At 42.8% G+C, this 20,188-nt stretch overlaps 1 pseudogene across 1 annotated transcript; it reads left to right on the top strand.

The window, feature by feature from the left end:
* Positions 1–3,696: 3,696 nt before the first annotated feature.
* LOC309650533 (serine/arginine-rich splicing factor 3 pseudogene) lies at positions 3,697–17,939 on the top strand (annotated as a pseudogene). The gene is made up of 2 exons: positions 3,697–3,739; positions 17,395–17,939. The product of its transcript is annotated as a serine/arginine-rich splicing factor 3 pseudogene (transcript).
* Positions 17,940–20,188: the final 2,249 nt, after the last annotated feature.

Below are 20,188 nucleotides of genomic sequence, written 5' to 3'. Positions count from 1 at the left end.
CACAGTGGTAAACATCACTTCATCCATGGATCTGACTTTTCTCTGATTTCTCATGGTCATTCTCACTAATTCGTCTTGCCTCCTGAAATATTTAGCAATCCCATTATTCCACAGAAGCAAAAACCTTCCTTGGGCCTTTTTCCTCAGAAGATTGATTATTCCCACATTTTAAATGGGAGATTGCAATAAGTTAGGAGAAAATGCCACAAGGGTCTCTCATTTTTTTTTCACATCTTGTATCAGCCTCTGCTTGCACTCTCTGTTCAAAGATTTTTGTACAACACATTGATGGAAGATGCCAGTTGTTTCTCTCCTTGGGGAAAAGACAGATTAATTACCTGACAAATAAAATAAAGAGAGTGTCTTGCTCTGTTCAAATGCTGGACAGGATTGCTTGCATCCTAATTTAAATGTTTCAGGTGACTGAAGCTTAAGATTCCTAAGCTTTAATCCATACTTGCACCATGCACAGCACCCAACAGGAGTGCTTTACATAACCCCATGAGACACTTGTGTGCAAGTGGAACAGATAAAAATATAAAACTATTGCTGTCTTTTTGTGCCATAAAAATGATTTTTTGTCTCATTTAAAATATTTTTTTCTAAAATCCAAAAACGTGTCAGGCTAAAATATTGTTATTTCAAATATGGTAAAATCGAAGACCCTTCAAATTTCTTTCCAGTTTTGTTGATGATGGAATGTTGTCAGAGATATGACTTCATTAAACACAATAGGTAAGATTCCTTCATAGGCCTGATTGGGGAATATGAAAATAATCCCCAGAAAAATCTGGACATTTTCTAGTTCTCAAATATTGGTTAAGATGGTAGAAAGGGCCCTTCATTGTCCTATATGTTAATGCAGATCAATTGTGAGAGGTGGGAATAAAACAAGCAGCCTAAATATCCTTTATGTTTGTTGTACTACTAGTAGAAAGAGGAAGGGTCAACATGTCACCATGGTTGATATAGCAAATAAGCTGCTTGAAACTACACAGAAATGTATCTGCTTGTGTTTTCTGTGCAGTTACCCTCTCTTTTGGTGTGCCCTGATACCTCCCTCAACTTATGTACCAACTCCAGCAGCATTAAGCAGAAATCCAAAGAAATCTATTCTTTGGAATTATGAGGAAGGGAAGAGTCGAAAATTTTATAGCATACTCTGTACAAGGATACACGTCACCATTCTTATCTATGTCATGCCATTCATGGAGGGTCAGTAGGTTCAGGGGATTCTGGAAGCACCAAGTTCTGTGGGGTTAATCACAGCTGCGTTCATGGGCAGTAAAAGAGAAGGGCCTTATCTTGGTCACTTTCTCAATGCTAGTAGCTACAAAAAGAAGAGGACAGCAGACATCTTAGGGAGAAGAGCCAACATTAAATGAAATGTCCTAATTACTCTAGGCAACTTCTCATGATGGACTCCCATAGCTCCTCAAATCCCTACATACTTGCACAAGGGATAGTGTAATATTACTGGAGTGTCTGACTGCAGATTAACATTATTTTTGTTGAAAAAAATAAAAATAGGTTCAAGTGATAGGGTCTGAAAAGGGTTCACAGTGCGAGGGAAGCTATTGTAACAATGTGGACAGAACTCTTTGGATGGATTCATCATGTTTTGTTTTGTTTTTTTGCTGCTTCAGAATCTGTAGTAGAGATTGGTGTGTTCCATGATGCATTCCCGTTTCTTATAAGTTTTACATGGAATACCCCATTAGGAAGAAGTGCACGTAAGGAAGATTAGTGAATCAAACTCCTCTGCCCTCTGTCAGCAGTGGGTGCAAAGGGATTTAGACCAAGTGCTTTCATCCTTTTATGTGCAAAGTTTTCACTATATGAATGATGTTTTGTTTGTTTGCAGGTCAGGAGCCTTGGTCTCAATATCCCTGTTTAAAGTGTTATCACGTGTCTGCCAGAAAGAATTGCTGATGATACTGGAAAAAATTGAGAGTTATCCTTAACAATTAAGGGTTTTGTAACAACATGGATGGACCTAGAGATTGTTATACTGAGTGAAGCAACTCAGACACACAAAGACAGATATCATATGATACTGCTTATATGAGGAATCTAAAAAAAAAAAGGTACAAATGAACTTATTTACACAACAGAAATAGAGTCATGGATATAGAAAACAAACTTATGGTTACCAGGGGATAAGTGGGGAAGGGATAAATTGGGAGATTGGGACTGACATATACACACTACTATATATAAAATAGATAAGTATTGATAAAGACCTGCTTTATAGCACAGGGAACTCTACTCAATGGTCTGTACTGGCATATACAGAAAAAGAATCTTAAAAAAAAACAAGGGTTTGGGGATTATATAATAAATATAAATGTACAAACCTTTAACATGAAAGGAAAAGTCAGTTAACTCTGTGGTCCCTGTTATGGTGTAAACAATTTGTACCTCTAATTTTAAAATTTTGAAACCTAGCTCCCATGTTGATGGTATTAGGAGGAGGAGTTTTTGGGAGGTGATTAGGTCATGAGGCCAGAGACCTCAAACATGGGCTTAGTGACCTAATAAATGTAGCACACAGAATATCTTATGCCCATTCCATGATTTCATTGCCGAGCGAGAAGACCCATATTATGAACCAGAAATTGGTCGCTCGCCACACACTAAGTCAGCTGGCAACTTGTTCTTTTTTTAAAAAATTAATTAGAAAATTAATTAATTAATTTTTGGGCTGTGTTGGGTCTTTGTTGCAGTGTGCGGGCTTCTCATTGGGTGGCTTCTCTTGTTGCGGAGCACAGGCTCTAGGCGTACGGGTTTCAGTGGTTGTGGCTCACGGGCTCAGTAGTTGTGGCCTGTGGGCTCTAGAGCACAGGCTCAGTATTTGTGGTGCGTGGGCTTAGTTGTTCCATGGCATGTGGGATCTCCCCGGACCATGGCTCGAACTCTTGTCCCCTTTATTGGTAGGCAGATTCTTAACCACTGCACCACCAGGGAAGCCCCTGGTAATTTGTTCTTGAACTTTTCAGCCTCAGCAATTATGAGAAAACAAAAATATTCTCTTGTTTATAAAATACCAAGTCTCTCATATTTTGTTTTAGCAGTCAAAGAGCTGGCTGAGGAGAAATATCTGTGAGCTTGAAGAAACATCAAGAGAAACCTTTAAATCTCAAAAGAAAAGAGAAAATGGGCAGGAAAGAAATCAACAGAACAGAGTAATCAATAATTGTGGAACAATGAAAAATGCTGCGACCTATACATAATGGGTATAGCAGGAGGAGAATAAAGATAACAAAGAACAGAAAATATTTTCTAAAAATGACTGAGAATCTCCCCAAATGAATGTCTGACACTAAATCCACAACATCCAAACTTAGAGGAACATCCGAATAGTAAAGAAAACTGACCAATATCTCTCAGGAACATCAGTGCAAAAATCCTCAACAAAATATTACCAAATCGAATCCAACAATATTTTGAGAGAATTTTATATCATGAATGAGAGGGAATAATCCCAGGTATGCAAGGCTGGTTCAACATTCTAAAATCAAATAATTATAGCCATCATATCAACACCCTAAAGACAATCATTAGCATATCAATAGATTCAGAAGCCCTTTGAAAAAATCTAACACCCATTCTTCATAAAAACTCTCAGTTAAAGAAATAGACTGGAGCTTTCTCAAGTTGATAACAAAGATTTACAGGAAACTTTTATCTTACATCATGATTAATGGTCCAAAACATGAAACTTTTCCACTAAGTTCAGGTAAAAGCAAGGATGTCCTCTTTCATGGCTCCTTTTCCATATTTTACTTCAAGTCCTTGCTAATGCAATAAGGCACAAAAATAAATAAAACAAATACAGATTGGGTAGAAAAAAATGAAAGCAACCTAAATAAAATGTGGACCAATATACTTTATGGACACCTCACCAAAGAAAATAGACACTATGCATATAAGTATACAGAAGAATAATCCAGATTACATGCTGCCATGAAAAAGCAAATTAAAAATACAATTACATACCACCATGTAACACTTAGAATGGCTAAAATGTGAACAATGACAAGAACAAATTCTGTAGGAGATGTGGAACAATAGGAAATGTCATTTGTTATTGGTGGAAATGAAAAATAATACAGCTACTTTGGTAGTCTGATTGACACTTGCTATAATATTGAACATTCCCTTACTGTACAATCCGGCAAGTGTTCTCATGGATATTTACTGAAAGTAGTTTAAAACATACTTCCAGAGGAAAACCTGCATATGGATATTTATAGCACCTAATTCAATATTGCCAAAATGTGAATGAAACTAAGGTGTCCTCCAGTAGGTGAATGAAATGATATAGTATTAATATATTCTGGGAATGGGATAATATTGAGCACTAAAAAAGTAAACTATCAAGCCATAAAAATAGATGGGGATTCTTATTTTCTTTTGAAATATAGGTGATTTTCTTTATCTTGTAATTTAAATTTTATTGGAGTATAGTTGATTTACAATGTTGTGTTCATTTCAGCTGCACAGCAAGTGATTCAGTTACACATATGCATATATTCATTCTTTTTCAGATTCTTTTCTGATAAAGGTATTCTCAGAATATTGAGTAGAGTTCCCTGTGCTATACAGTAGGTCCTTGTTGCTTATCTATGTTATATATAGTAGTATTCGTATGTTTACCCCAAGTTCCTGATTTATCCCTACCCCCCACCTTTCCCCTTTGGTAACCATAAGTTTGTTTTCCAAGTCTGTGAGTCTGCCTCTGTTTTGCAAGTTAGTTCATTTGTATCAATTTCTAGGTTCCACCTAGAAGTGATATCATACAATATTTGTCTTACTCTGTCTGACTTACTTCACTTAGTACAATCATCTCTAGGTCCATCCAAGTGACTGCAATTGGCATTATTTTCTTCTATTTTATGGCTGAGTCATATTCCATTGTATATATGTATCACATATTCTTTACCTATATTCATATGTTGATGGACATTTTGGTTGCTTCCATGTCTTCGCTATTGTAAAGAGTGTTGCAGTGAACATTGGGGAAGATGTGTCTTTTCGATTTATGCTTTCCTCCAGATATGCGCACAGGAGTGAACTTGCTGGATCATCTGGTAGCTCTATTTTATTTTATTTCATTTCATTTCATTTCAATTTCAATTTTTTTGGAGAAGAGTTGATTTACAATGTTGTGTTACTTTCTGCTGTGCAGCACAGTGAAGCAGTTATACATATATCCAATCCTTTTTGGATTCCTTTCCCATACAGGTCATTACAGAGTATTGAGTAGAGTTCCCTGTGCTATACAGTAAGCCCTTATTTGTTTTCTCTTTTATATATAGTGGTGTGTATATGTCAATCCCAATTTCCAGTTTATCCCTGCCGCCTCCCCTCACTCTGGTAACCTCCATTCTGTGCTCCATAGTGGCTATTACCAATTGACATTGCCACTGATAGCGTAGTATTGGTGGCACAGTGGTTAAGAATCTGCCTGCCATTTCAGGGGTCACAGGTTCGAGCCCTGGCCCGGGAAGACCTCACATGTCACAGAACAAGTAAGCCCGTGCACCACAACTACTGAGTCTGCACTCTAGAGCCCACGAGCCACAACTACTGAAGCCTGTGTGCCTAGAGCCTGTGCTCCACAAGAGAAGCCACCGAAAAGAGAAGGCTTTGTACCACAACGATGAGTAGCCCCCGCTTGCTGCAGCTAGAGAAAAGCCACATGCAGCAATGAAGACCCAATGCAGATTAAAAAAAATAATAATAAGTAGTAGGTTTCTCTTTTTCCCACACCATCTGAAGCATTTCGTGTTTGTAGACATTGTGATGATGGCTATTCTGAGTGGTTCCAGGTGATACTTCTTTGTACATCTGATTTGCATTTGTCTAACATAAAGCAATGGTGAGCATCTTCATATGTGCTTTTCTTTTTGAACAGTGTGAGTAAAATTTACCCCTTGAAAAAGGGTTATTGAAAGGTTGCCTTGTTTTGAAGTCTATTTCGATTACCTACCCTAAGACATTTTTTGAGGGCTGTTGTCATTTACAGCTCCCCAGGCATTTTGAATATGAAGTGCCTATAAGGTCCAGTTTTTAGAGTTGTTGTTATGGGAAACAGAAGGCGGCAGGATTTCTACTGTCCCTGTCTGGTTGCTGACACAACCTTAGATGTAGGGAAAGTCCTATTCCTGGGTTTTAAATTAGAGTGGAATGTGCCTGACCAAACATGTAAGGGCTTCTGTCCCATTCCTTCTTCCCCCTTACCCTTCATCCCCCGAACAAATACAAACCCCTGCAAAATCACCTGTTGAGGGTGCTGTCTTGCAGAGTGGGATGACCCTAACGAAGAAGTCTGGAGGTCGGAACCCAAACACCAGGATATGTTGAGACCAGGTGATTTTCCAAGTGTCATCCAGCCCAGAGAGTCCACCATCCTTTGGGTGTCAGAGGGTTGATTTAGTAGTATGAGGGCACACTTAGATCTGGAGATTGTGATCCCATGCAGAGGGGACCAGGTACTACATGTTCAAGGGGGGTGAATTAGCTGGCATATCCTCCCGAGGTCCTCAGGCCCACAACAGTCCAGTCTTGGGACCAAATTGGGTCTGTGTCCAGGGATGTGACACTAGCACGTTCACCGCGACTAAACGAATTTAGTGATCATTTTTCATTTCTGTAATTTAATTTTAAATTTATAATGGAGTATAGTTGATTTACCATATTGTGTTCATTTTTGACATACACCAACATGATGCATTTATACAGAGATGACTATATATTCTTTTTAGAATTATTTTCCCATTGAGGTTACTAAAGGGTGTTGAGAAGAGTTCCAAGTGCTCTACAGCGGGTCCATGTTGATTACAAGTTTTCTCTCTGTAAATATGTATATACTAACTCCAACCTCATGATTTATGCCTCCAACACACCTTTCCAGTTTGGTAACCATAAGTTTGTGTTCTAAGTCTGGGACTCTGTTTCTGTGTTGTAAGATAGTACCTTTCTATCAATTTTTAGATTCCCCTGATAAGTAATATCATATGATATTTTTCATTGTCTGATTTATGACACTTAGTATGACTGTATCTAGGTCCTTCCGAGTGGCTGCAAATGGCCTTATTTCATTCATTTCATGGCTGAGTAATATTCCATTGTACATATCTACCATAATTTCTTTATCCATTCTTCCTTCCAAGGACTTTTAGGTAGCTTCCAAGTAGAGGCTCTTGTAAACAGGGCTGCATAAATTTTGGAATGCCTGGGTCCTGTCAATTTACGTTTTTTCCAAGATACAGGCCCAGGAGTGGTATCGCCATATGCTCTGAAGCTCTGGTTTTTAGATTTTTAAGGAATCACCACCCACTTCTCCAGAGTGGCTGTTAGCAATTTACATTCCCACCATCAGCTTGTCAGGGTTCCCTTTTCTGCACATCCTGTCCTGCATTTCAGGTTTTACACTTTGTGAGGTTGGCCATTCTGACTGGTGCGAAGTGATATCTCTTTGTAGTATTAATTTACATTGCCCACCTGTTCTGTTGGTCAAAAATGGAGTAAGAGTTTTTCCTGAATATATTAAGGAATAACGCATACGGCCTTTTTGGCAAACTGCATCATTGGCGATGTTCAGCAGCTTTGCATGTGCTTTAATGGCGAGTGCAAACTACCTCTTGAAATTCCTTTCCTGCAATTCTGCCTTGCTTACAAGGCCTTTAGGAATACTTGGCTGAAGAAATGGCTCCATTAGAGGTGTCAATTACAACCCTGCATGTTTGTGAATTGCAGTGCCCCTGAGCACCGGTTTTCAACTTGTTGTTTAGGGAAGCAGACACAAAGGGGCTGGATTTCTACAGACCCATTCCGGTTACTGGGGCACCTGAAGGCTAGGGAAATTCTTCTTCCAGATTAGGAAACTAGAGTGGCATATGCCTGTCCAAACATCTAAGGCTCGTGTCTCATTCCATCCCCCCATTCCCCTTCTTCACCGGAAAATTCCAAGCCGTGAAAAACTGGCTGTTGAGTGTGCTGCCTTCCCAAAGTGGGGAGACTCTAAGGAAAGGAGCTGGGGAACCCGAATACCAGGAGAAGTGGAGATGGGGTGACTTTTCCAAACTCTTCCCGATCAGACGGTGTACCATCCTCTGGATGTCCCATGAATGTTTTAGCTGTAGGAAGGGTCCCCTGCATCTGGAGATATGGGACCCATGGAATGGGGGCCAGGCAGTATTACTCTAAAAGTGTTGCATTTGCTGTCCCATCCTCACGAAGCCTCTTAGACCAACGAGTGTAGAGCCTTAGGTCCCATCCAGCTCTGTGTCTAGATGTGGTCAGTCCAGGTTGCATCACAGCCCTTGAACAAATTTTGTAAGAATTTCTCTCTCTCTCACTGTCTTTTTTTTTGTTCTTGTTATTTAATTTTATAATGGGGTATAGCTGATTTTCAATACTGTGTTTCTTCCTACTCTGCATCTATCCACTTGATTCACTTAAAGAGAGACATCAATAAATTGTTTTACAGATTCTTACCAGTCTTATATATCCTTTTCCGGTGACAACAGTGTGCTGAGTCCAGCTCGTTGAGCTATACAGTAGGTCCTGTCGAATACCTATTTTGTTTATGGAACTGTATCTATGCTAATTTCAACCTCCTGGTTTATGCATCACCCCACCCCACCTTTCTTCTTTAGCAGCCATAAGTGTGTTTTCTAAATGTGTGACTGTTTCTGTTTTGTAATTGAGTTCATGTGTAGCCATTTTTAGACACTATCTATAAGTGATACCTTATGGTAAGTCTCCTTTTATGTCTGACTTAGGTCACTTAGAATGATCATACCTCAGTCTCCACGAGTTGCTGCAATTGGCCTTATTTCATTGATTTAATTGCAGAGTAATGTTCCATTGTACAGAAGTACCACATCTTCGTTATCCATTTATTGCTTCCAAGGACATGTAAGTTGTACCCAAATCGAGGCATTTCTAAACAGAGCAGCACTAAACGTATGGGGTGCCTGTGTCCTGTCGATTTTTGGTTTTCCCAAGATATGCGGCAAAGAGTGGAAGAGATGTATGCTCTGTAGCTCTGTATTTTAGACGTTTTAGGGAACACCATAGACTTCTCCAGAGTGGCCGTTGGCTATTTACATCCCCGTCATCAGTGAAACAAAGCTCCCTCTTCTCCATGGCCTGTCCAGCATTTTTGCTGTCTACACTTTTCCAGGATGGCCTTTTGATGAATGCGAAGTGATACTTCTTTGTAGTATGGATTTGCATTGCCCGCTTGTTTGATTGGCCAAAAAGGGCGTATGCGTTTTTTTCTGAATATATTTATTTTTATAATGGGGTTTAGCTGATTTTCACTGCTGTGTTTATGCCACTTTACACCCACTTGATTCATTTACAGAGAGAAGTCAATACATAGGTTTTAAGATTCTTACTAGTCAGATATATTCTTGTGCGATGAATAGGGGGAGTTGAGTCCAGTTCACTGAGCAAGGAGTAGGTCTTGTCTATTACACATTTGGTTTATGGAACGGTATCTGTGCTAATTTCAAACCCTTGTTTTATGCATCACCCCACCTCACCTTTCCCGTTAAGCAGCCATAGTGTGTTTTCTAAATGTGTGACTCTCTTCTGTTTTGTAATACAGTTAATGTGTAGCGATTTTTACATGCCCTCTATAAGTGATATCTTATGATGTGTCTTTTTCTGTGTGACTTATTTCACTTAGAATCATCGTACTTAAATCCACTCATCATGCTGCTACTAGCCTTATGACATTGATTTCATGGCTGAGTGATATTCCATTGTACATAAGTAGCACAACTTGTTTATTACATTTTTCTCTTTCCTGGGATATTTAAGGTGTACCGAAGTGGAGGTTCTTGTAAACAAAGCAGCCCTAAACTTTGGGGTGCCTGTGTCTTGTTGATATTTAGCTTTCCCTATTTATACGCCCATGAGTGGAAGTGCCCTATGCTCTCTAGCTGTGTTTTTTAGATGTTTTGGGAAACACCATACACTTCTCCAGAGTGGCCGTTGGCAATTAACATCCCGCCCATCAGCGTAACAAGGCTCCCATTTCTCCCTGGCCTGTCCTGCATTTCTCGTTTTTACACTTTTTTAGGATGGCCATTTTGACCGCTGGGAAGTGAGACTTCTTTGTAGCGCTGATTTGCATTTCCTGCTTGCTTGGTTGGCCCAAAAGCACGTATGCGTTTTTTTCTGAATATATTCGGGAAAAAACGCATACGCCCTTTTTGGCTAAGGGCATCATTGTCAACGTTTTGCCGCTTTTCATGTGCTTTTAAAGCGATTCGAATCTACCTCCTGAAATCTGTTTCCTGCAATTCTGCCTTACTTTCAAATCCTCTTCGTTGCCTTCCTTCAATATATTTTTGGATGATAGTTATCATTTATAACTCTGCAGGTTTGTGAATTACAGTGCCCCTGAGCTCCATTTTTCAACTCGCTTTTTTGGGAGCTGGCTGCAAAACCACAGGATTGCTTCAGGCCCTATTCTTGTTCTGGGGGCAGACTGAGCCTGTGGTTAATTCTTCTTCCTGATGGCAAATTAGAGTGACCTGTGCCTGTCCGAAGAGCTAGAGCTAGTCTCTCATTGGTTGTCCCTCTTCCCATTCATCCTCAGGACAAATTGCAAACTGTACGAAAGAGGAGGTTAAAGGTGCTGATTCTCCAAGTGGGGAGATTGTTAGGAAAGCGGCTGGAATGGCGAACCCGAGCACCAGGAGATGAGAAATGAGGTGCGTTTTAGAAACCTTTCCCGATCACACGGTGTCCCATCCTCTGGGTTTCCCATGCATGTTTTCGCTGTAGAAAGATTCCCTTGAACCTGGAGATTTGGGACCCATGGAATGGGTCCCACGCAGTATTACTTTAAAGGGTCTGCATTTGCTCACCCAACCTCACCAAACCTCGCAGCCCCAAGAGTGTCCAACCTTATGTCTCATTCAGTTGAGGGTCTAGATATGGTCAATCCAGGTTGCATCACAGTCCCTGAAAGAATTTTGTAAGAATTTCTCTGACTTTCACTGTCTTTGTATTTTTTTTGTAATTTATTTTTATAATGGGGATTAGCTGATTTTCACTGCTGTGTTTATGGCACTTTACACCCACTTGATTCACTTACAGAGAGATATCAATACATAAGGTTTCAGATGCTTACTAGTCAGATATATACTTGTGCAGTGAATAGGGGGTGTTGAGTCCAGTTCACTGAGCAAGGAGTAGGTCTTGTCTATTACGTATTGGGTTTATGGAACGGTATCTGAGCTAATTTCAAACCCTTGTTTTATGCATCACCCCACCTACCTTTCCCGTTAAGCAGCCATAGTATGTTTTCTAAATGTGTGATTCTGTTCTGTTTTGTGATTCAGTCCATGAGTAGCGATTTTTACATTCCCTCTATAAGTGATATCTTATGATAATTGTCTTTTTCTGTGTGACTTATTTCACTTAGACTCATCGTACCTAAATCCACTGATCATGCTGCTGCTAGCCTTATGACATTGATTTCATGGCTGAGTGACATTCCATTGTACATAAGTACCACAACTTCTTTATCCATTTTTCTCTTTCCTGGGATATTTAAAGTGTACCGAAGTGGAGGTTCTTGTAAACAGAGCAGCCGTAAACATTGTGGTGCCTGTGTCTTGTTGATTTTTAGCTTTCCCTATTTATACGCCCATGAGTGGAAGTGCCCTATGCTCTCTAGCTGTGTTTTTCAGATGTTTTGGGAAACACCATACACTTCTCCAGAGTGGCCGTTGGCAATTTACATCCCGCCCATCAGCGTAACAAGGCTCCCATTTCGCCCTGGCCTGTCCTGCACTTCTGGGTTTTACACTTTTTTAGGATGGCCCTTTTGACCGCTGGGAAGTGAGACTTCTTTGTAGTGCTGATTTCCATTTCCCGCTTGCTTGGTTGGCCAAAAAGGGCGTATGCGTTTTTTCCTGAATATATTCAGGAAAAAACGCATACGCCCTTTTTGGCCAAGTGCATCATTGTGAACGTTTTGCCGCTTTTCAGGTGCTTTAAAGGCGATTCGAATCTACCTCCTGAAATCTGTTTCCTGCAATTCTGCCTTACTTTCAAATCCTCTTCGTTTCCTTCCCTCAATATATTTTTGGACGATAGTTATCATTTATAACTCTGCAGGTTTGTGAATTGCAGTGCCCCTGAGCTCCATTATTCAACTCGCTTTTGGCGAACTGGCTGCAAAAACGGAGGATTGCTTCAGGCCCTATTTTGGTTCCGTGGAGCAGGCTGAGCCTGTGGTTAATTCTTCTTCCTGATGGGAAATTAGAATGACAAGTGCCTGTCCGAAGAGCTAGAGCTAGTCTCTCATTGGTTGCCCCTCTTCCCATTCATCCTCAGGACAAATTGCAACCTGTACGAAACAGGAGCTTAAAGGTGCTGATTCTCCAACTGGGGAGATTGTTAGGAAAGCAGCTGGAATGGCGAACCCGAGCACCAGGAGATAAGAAATGAGGTGCTTTTGAGAAAGCTTTCCCGATCACATGGTGTACCATTCTCTGGGTTTCCTATGCATGTTTTCGATGTAGGAAGATTCCCTTGAACCCGGAGATTTGGGACGCATGGAATGGGTACCACGCAGTATTACTTTAAAGGGTCTGCATTTGCTCACCCAACCTCACCAAACCTCGCAGCCCCAAGAGTGTCCAGCCTTATGTCTCATTCAGCTGTGAACCTCGATATGGTCAATCCAGTTTGCATCACAGCCCCTGAAAGAATTTTGTAAGAATTTCTCTCTCTTTCACTGTCTTTGTTTCTTTCTTTGTAATTTATTTTTATAATGGGGATTAGCTGATTTTCACTGCTATGTTTATGGCACTTTACACCCACTGGATTCACTTACAGAGAGATATCAATATATAGGTTTTCAGATGCTTACTAGTCAGATATATTCTTGTGTGGTGAATATGGGGTGGTGAGTCCAGTTCACTGAGCAAGGAGTAGGTCTTGTCTATTACACATTTGGTTTATGGAACGGTATCTGTGCTAATCTCAAACCCTTGCTTTATGCATCACCCCACCTCACCTTTCCCGTTAAGCAGCCATAGTGTGTTTTCTAATTGTGTGACTCTGTTCTGTTTTGTAACTCAGTTCATGAGTAGCGATTTTTACATTCCCTCTATAAGTGATATCTTATGATAAGTGTCTTTTTCTGTGTGACTTATTTCACTTAGAATCATCGTACCTAAATCCACTGATCATGCTGCTGCTAGCCTTATGACATTGATTTCATGGCTGAGTGATATTCCATTGTACATAAGTACCTCAACTTCTTTATCCATTTTTCTCTTTCCTGGGATATTTAAGTTGTACCGAAGTGGAGGTTCTTGTAAACAGAGCAGCCGTAAACATTGTGGTGCCTGTGTCTTGTTGATTTTTAGCTTTCCCTATTTATACGCCCATGAGTGGAAGTGCCCTATGCTCTCTAGCTGTGTTTTGTAGATGTTTTGGGAAACACCATACACTTCTCCAGAGTGACCGTTGGCAATTTACATCCCGCCCATCAGCGTAACAAGGCTCCTATTTCTCCCTCGCCTGTCCTGCATTTCTCGTTTTTACACTTTTTTAGGATGGCCCTTTTGCCCGCTGGGAAGTGAGACTTCTTTGTAGGGCTGATTTGCATTTCCCGCTTGCTTCCTTGGCCAAAAGGGCCTTTGCGTTTTTTCCTGAATATGTTCAGGAAAAAACGCATACGCCCTTTTTGGCCAAGTGCATCATTGTCAACGTTTTGCCGCTTTTCATGTGCTTTAAAGGACATTCGAATCTACCTCCTGAAATCTGTTTCCTGCAATTCTGCCTTACTTTCAGATCCTCTTTGTTGCCTTCCCTCAATATATTTTTGTACGATAGTTATCATTTGTAACTCTGCAGGTTTGTGCATTGTAGTGTCACTGAGCTCCATTTTTCAACTCGCTTTTTTGGGAGCTGGCTGCAAAACCGCAGGATTGCTTCAGGCCCTATTCTGGTTCGGGGAAGCAGGCTGAGCCTATGGTTAATTCTTCTTCCTGATGAGAAATTAGAGTGAGCAGTGCCTGTCCGAATAGCTAGAGCTAGTCTCTCATTGGTTCCCCCTCTTCCCATTCATCCTCAGGACAAATTGCAACCTGTAGGAAACAGGAACTTAAAGGTGGTGATACTCCAAGTGCGGAGATTGTTAGGAAAGTGGCTGGAATGGCGAACCAGAGCACCAGGAGATGAGAAATGAGGTGCGTTTTAGAAACCTTTCCCGATCACACGGTGTACCATCCTCTGGGTTTCCTATACATGTTTTTGCTGCAAGAAGATTCCCTTGAACCTGGAGATTTTGGGCCCATGGAATGATTACCACGCAGTATTACTTTAACGGGTCTGCATTTGCGCACCCAACCTCACCAAACCTCGCAACCCGACGAGTGTCCAGCCTTATGTCTCATTCAGCTGTGGGTCTAGATATGGTCAATCCAGGTTGCATCACAGCCCCCGAACGAATTTTGTAAGTATGTCTCTCTCTTTCACTGTCTTTATTTTTTTGGAATTTATTTTTATAATGGGGTTTATCTGATTTTCAATGCTGTGTTTATGCTGCTTTACACCCACTTGCTTCTCTTACTTAGAGATTTCAGTACATAGGTTTTAAGATTCTTACTAGTCAGATATATTCTTGTGCAGTGAATAGAGGGTGTTGAGTCCAGTTCATTGAGCAAGGAATAGGTCTTCTCTATCACATATTTGGTTTATGGAACGGTATCTGTGCTAATTTCATACCCTTGTTTTATGCATCACCCCACCTCAGCTTTCCCATTAAGCAGCCCTAGTGTGTTTTCTAAATGTGTGAGTTTGTTCCGTTTTGTAATTCAGTTTATCTGTAGCGATTTTTACATTTCCTCTATAAGTGATATCTTTTGAAAGGTGTTTTTTTCCTTTTGACTTATTTCACTTAGAATCTTCGTGCCTAAATCCACTCATCACGCTGCTACTAGCCTTATGACATTGATTTCATGGCTGAGTGATATTCCATTGTACATAAGTACCGCAACTTCTATATCCATTTTTCTCTTTCCTGGGATATCTAAGGTGTACCGAAGTGGAGGTTCTTGTAAGCAGAGCAGCCCTATACTTTGGGGTGCCTGTGTCTTGTTGATTTTTAGTTTTCCCAATTTATACGCCCATGAGTGGAAGTGCCATATGCTCTCTAGCTGTGTTTTTTAGATCTTTTAGGAAAGCCCATACTCTTCTCCAGAGTGGCCGTTGGCAATTTCCATCCCACCCATCAGCCTAACAAGGCTCCCTTTTCTACTTGGCCTGTCCTGCATTTCTGGTTTTTACACTTTTTTAGGATGGCCCTTCTGACCGTTGTGAAGTGAGACTTCTTTGTAGTGCTGATTTGCATTTCCTGCTTGCTTGAGTGGCCTAAAAGGGCCAGGAGGGAGAAGGGAAGGAGTTTCAAGGAGAAGGACAGAGAGCAGGAGAAGGAGGGGGTGAGGGAGAGAGAGGGGGGAGTGGGATAGAGGGATAGAGGGAAGGAGGGAAAGACAAAGATATCTCTCCCTCACTCCCTCTATCCGTCTCTCCCTCCCTCTATCCCTCTCCCTCGCTCCCTCTCCTCCCTCTCCCTGTCCCTCCAGCTCTCCCTCTCCCTCCGTCTCTCCATCTCCCTTACTCCCTCCCAGAGATGGAGAGATGTAGGGACAGGCAGAGACAAGGGAGAGGGAGAGAGGGAGAGAGAGAGGGGAGAGAATTAGAGAGGGAGAGAGAGAGAGGTCTCTTCCTTCCTCTCTTTCCCTCTCTCCTCCTTCTCTCCCTCTCTGCCTCTTCCCTCTCCCTCTCCCTCTCTCCCCCCTCCCTCTCCCCGTCTCTCTGGTCTCTGCCTCTCCCTCCATCTCTCCCTCTCTGGGAGCGAGTGAGGGAGCGGGAGAGACGGAGGGAGAGGGAGAGACAGAGGGAGAGGGAGAGACAGAGGGAGGGAGAGGGAGAGGGAGGGAGAGAGGAAGGGAAAATGCGAGGGAGGGAGAGGGAAGGAGGGCAAGACATCTCTCCCTCTCCCTCTCCTTCCACCTGCCTCTCTCCCTCTCCCTCCCTTCCTCTTCCTTTCCTAGAGGGAGGGAGGGAGAGGGAGAGACAGAGGAAGAGGAGAGGGAGGGAGCAAAGGAGAGGGGGAGTCGGAGAAGGAGGTAGGGAGAGGGAGAAGGACAGAGGGTGCCTGCTTCCCTCTCTGTCTCCCTCCCTCCCTCCCTCTCCGTGTCCCTCTCTCCCCTCCTCTCCCTCTCCCTCTGTCTCTCCTTCTCTGGGAGGGAGAGAGGGAGAGGAAGAGGGAGGGAGAGTGAGAAGGAGGGAAAGTGATGGAGGGAGGGAGAGGGAGAGAGGGAGGGAGAGAGGGATAGAGGGACGGAGGGAGAGATGTCTTTCCCTCCGTCCCTCTATCACTCTCTCCCTCTACCCCCCTTTCTCTCCCTCTCCCCCTCCCTCTCCTGCTCTCTGTCCCTCTCCCTCCACCTCCTTCCCTCTCCAGAGAGGGAAGGAGGTGGAGGGAGAGGGAGAAGGAGGGAGGGAGGGAGAGGGAAAGAGGTAGAGGCAGAGCGGAACAGGGAAACAAGGACAGGGAAACAGGCACAGGGAGAGGGAGGGAGAGAGGGAGAGAGGAGAGGGAAGAGGGAGATGAAAGAAGGAGAGGAAAGAGGTAGAGGGAGAGAGGGAGAGGGAAGAGGGAAAGGGAGAGGGAGCGAGGGAGGGGAAAGAGAGAGAGGGAGAGGGAGAGAGGGAGGGAGAGAGGGAGAGACAGATGGAGAGAAAGAGAGGGAGAGGGAAAGAGGGAGAGGGAAGAGGGAGAGGGAAGAGGGAAAGGGAGAGGGAGCGAGGGAGGGGAAAGAGAGAGAGGGAGAGGGAGAGAGGGAGGGAGAGAGGGAGAGACAGATGGAGAGAAAGAGAGGGAAAGAGGGAGAGGGAGAGTGGAACAGGGAAAGAGGGACAGGGAGAGAGGGAGGGATAGAGGGAGGAGAGGAAGCAGGGAGAAAAGAGAGAAAGAACACACCATCTACACTTCTGTCAAATGACACCGGGGATCCTTACACAACCAGGAGAAAATAACACAGGGAGGCTCTTTCTCAGCTGGAACTGGAACTGCAGACGGGGCCAAACACCACCAGGCTGGCCACAAATGTCCAGCCGCTGCTCCAGCCCCGTCAGCTGTGAGTCCGGTCACCAGGGCTCTGAGTGTCTGCTCCAGGGAGCTGGGGTTCACCCTCTCACCCGGGAGGCTGGGCCAAGACAGCAGGGCCCCGGGCTGGAACATAGGTGGGAAAGCATCCCCACAGGATAGCTTGTGTAAGCAGATTCAGCTGCCAGATTCTAGAGGCCCGGGACCACCCTGTGGCCCGTGAAACCCAGGAGCCACGAGGGTCTTGCATCGTGATTCCTGTCCATTGGACTGTAAAGTTTATGTAGGGAATCTTGGAAACAGTGGTAACAAGGCTGAATTGGAACGAGCTTTAGGCTATTATGGACCACTCTGAAGTGTGTGGGGTGCTAAAAACCCTCCTGGCTTCGCTCTTGTTGAATGTGAAGATCCCCGAGATGCAGCTGATGCTGTCCGAGAACTAGATGGGAGAACACTATGTGGCTGCCGAGTAAGAGTGGACCTGTCGAATGGGGAAAAGAGAAGTCGAAATCGTGACGCCTCCTTCTTGGGGTCGTCGCCCTCGAGATGATTATCGGAGGAGGAGTCCTCCACCTCCCACACATCTCCAAGATGGAGAGCCTTCTCCGTCAGCCAGAGCAGGTCCCTTTCTAGATATAGGAGAAGAGAGAGATCCCTGTCCCAAGAGAGAAATCACAAGCCATCCCGATCTTTCTCTAGGTCTCCTAGCCGATCTAGGTCAAATGAAAGGGAAATGGAAGACCACTTTGCAAGAGGAGTGGTGTACAGGCAATAACTTCATTTGGCAGGAGTATGTACAGAATATTCAAGTTTTGTTTGAGACTTCCGAAGCTTGGTGCACTTTTTAAATGTTTTAGTTGTTCACACTTGTTTGTCTCTTGGGACAGTGACACATAAAGGTGTCATTCTCTATGGTTTGAAATGGATCCTATGAGGCATGTAATATGAAGAATTGTTACCTTACAATGTTCCCTTAAGCAAAATTGAATTTGCTTTGAATTTTTGGTCTTGCCTAGACTGATAATGAAACTCTAACTCCTGCCCACCTAAAGTGTGATGTTTACTATTATGGAAACAACACTGGCAAACATTGAAAAGACTTTCTGTAGCTGGGATATGGTATGCAGCTGTAGTTAAGCAAGCAGTCTTTAAAAGGTGCTGTGAATCCAAGCCAGCAGGTAAAAATGAAAGCCGCACCCTTACCCTAGATTAGAGGTTTAAAAATTCCACTAGTCTTCACACTGGACAAGAGGTTGTCCAGGGAGTTTAAAATCTAAGAAGTTTCAAGGAAGTTAGTTTACCTTTGAGTTAGGTCATACGTCCCCTCTGTGTTTGCTGTACATGAATACATAGCTCTTTGTAATATTCTTTGGAAATTTGAGATTATCAAGATACCAATGTCCTGCCAGATTAAGAGTATATTGTAGAGCTGAACTTTGAGTTACTGTGCAATTTTTTTTTTCATGCTGTCATTTGTAATATGTTTTGTGAGAATCCTTGGGATTAAAGTTTTGGTTGCAAAAGAAAAAAAGAAAAGAAAAGAATCCGCCTGCCAATGCAGGGGACACAGGTTCAAGCCCTGGTCCGGGAAGATCCCAGGTGCTGCAGATCAACTAAGCCCGTGGGCCACAACTACTGAGCCTGCACTCTAGATCCTGGGAGCCAGAACTACTGAGCCCCCGTGCCACAACTACAGAAGCCCACACGCAACGACGACCCAACGCAGCAAGAAAAAAAAGACGATACTGGCCAGGTGATCAAGGGTAAAATCGTTTGTCATAAGTCCCGTTGATGGTGTGTATCCTTGATGTGACCTGAGGAAAATGGCATTTTTATCTCTGTCTGGGTCTTCCGCCCCAAACCCCATAACTCCAGACCAACCATAAGAAAACATCCGAAAACAAACAGACAAACAAATTGAGGGACAAAATACCTGACCAGTCCTCCTCAAAACTTTCAAGGTATCAAAACCCAGCGACGTCTGAGAAATGTCACAGCCCAGAGGAGACTGGGACAGAAAAAGGATGTTAGGGGAACACTAGGGAAATGCTAATAAAGTTTGGACTTTAGTTAATAACAATGTATCCATCTTGGTTCCTTAGTTGGATAAACATGTCGTACTAAGGTACTAACGAGTTGGAAATAGGGGTACTGGGTCAGGGTCCACGGCACTCTGTACACTCTGTACAGATCTTTGCAACTTTTTTGTAACTCTAAGCTCTAAAATTAAGCGAGTACTGAACAGAGCTAAGAATGTTATTTCCCTGATTTGAACATGCCTGAGTTTCTTTTCATGGTCACATTTTTGCTATCTGGATGTGTCTTGGCATCAGTAGCAAAGGAGAGTTGCCAGCCCCTGGGAAGATGTGGGTGGTTTGCAGGTGGCTTGCTCTGGAGCTGAAGACCACGGTGGGAAGTCTGCAGCCTCGGGCTGCACTTAGAACCATGGGAGGGGATGGGCCAGCTCAGTTAGGGATGGAACCTATAAATAAAACTTTTTTCTTTTCCGTTATGGCTTATCACAGGATACTGAATATAGTTCCCTGTGCTAGACAGTAGGACGTTGTAGTTTATCCATCCTATATTTAATAGTTTGCATCTGCTAACCCCAAACTCCCAATCCAACCCTCCCTCACTGTTTCTCCCCCTTGGCAACCACAAGTCTGTTCTCTATGTCTGTGAGTCTGTTTTTGTTTTGTGGACGAGTTCATTTGTGTCGTATTTTAGATTTCACATATAAGTGAGATCATATGATATTTGTCTTTCTCTTCTGACTTACTTCACTTAGTATGATCATCTCTAGGTCCATCCACGTTGCTGCAAATAGCATTATTTCATTCTTTTTATGGCTGAATAATATTCCATTGTATATATGTACCACATCTTCTTTATCCATTCATCCATCAGTGGACATTTAGGTAGCTTCCATGTCTTGGCTACTGTAAATAGTGCTGCAATGAACATTGGGGTGCGTGTATCTTTTCTTTCTTTCTTCCTTCTTTCTTCCTCTCTTCTTTTCTTTCT

The sequence above is a fragment of the Balaenoptera physalus genome (genome assembly GCF_965194825.1).
Source record: "Balaenoptera physalus genome assembly, contig: SUPER_1_unloc_3, whole genome shotgun sequence".
NCBI lineage: Eukaryota > Metazoa > Chordata > Mammalia > Artiodactyla > Balaenopteridae > Balaenoptera > Balaenoptera physalus.
This window is presented reverse-complemented; position numbering and strand designations above follow the sequence as displayed.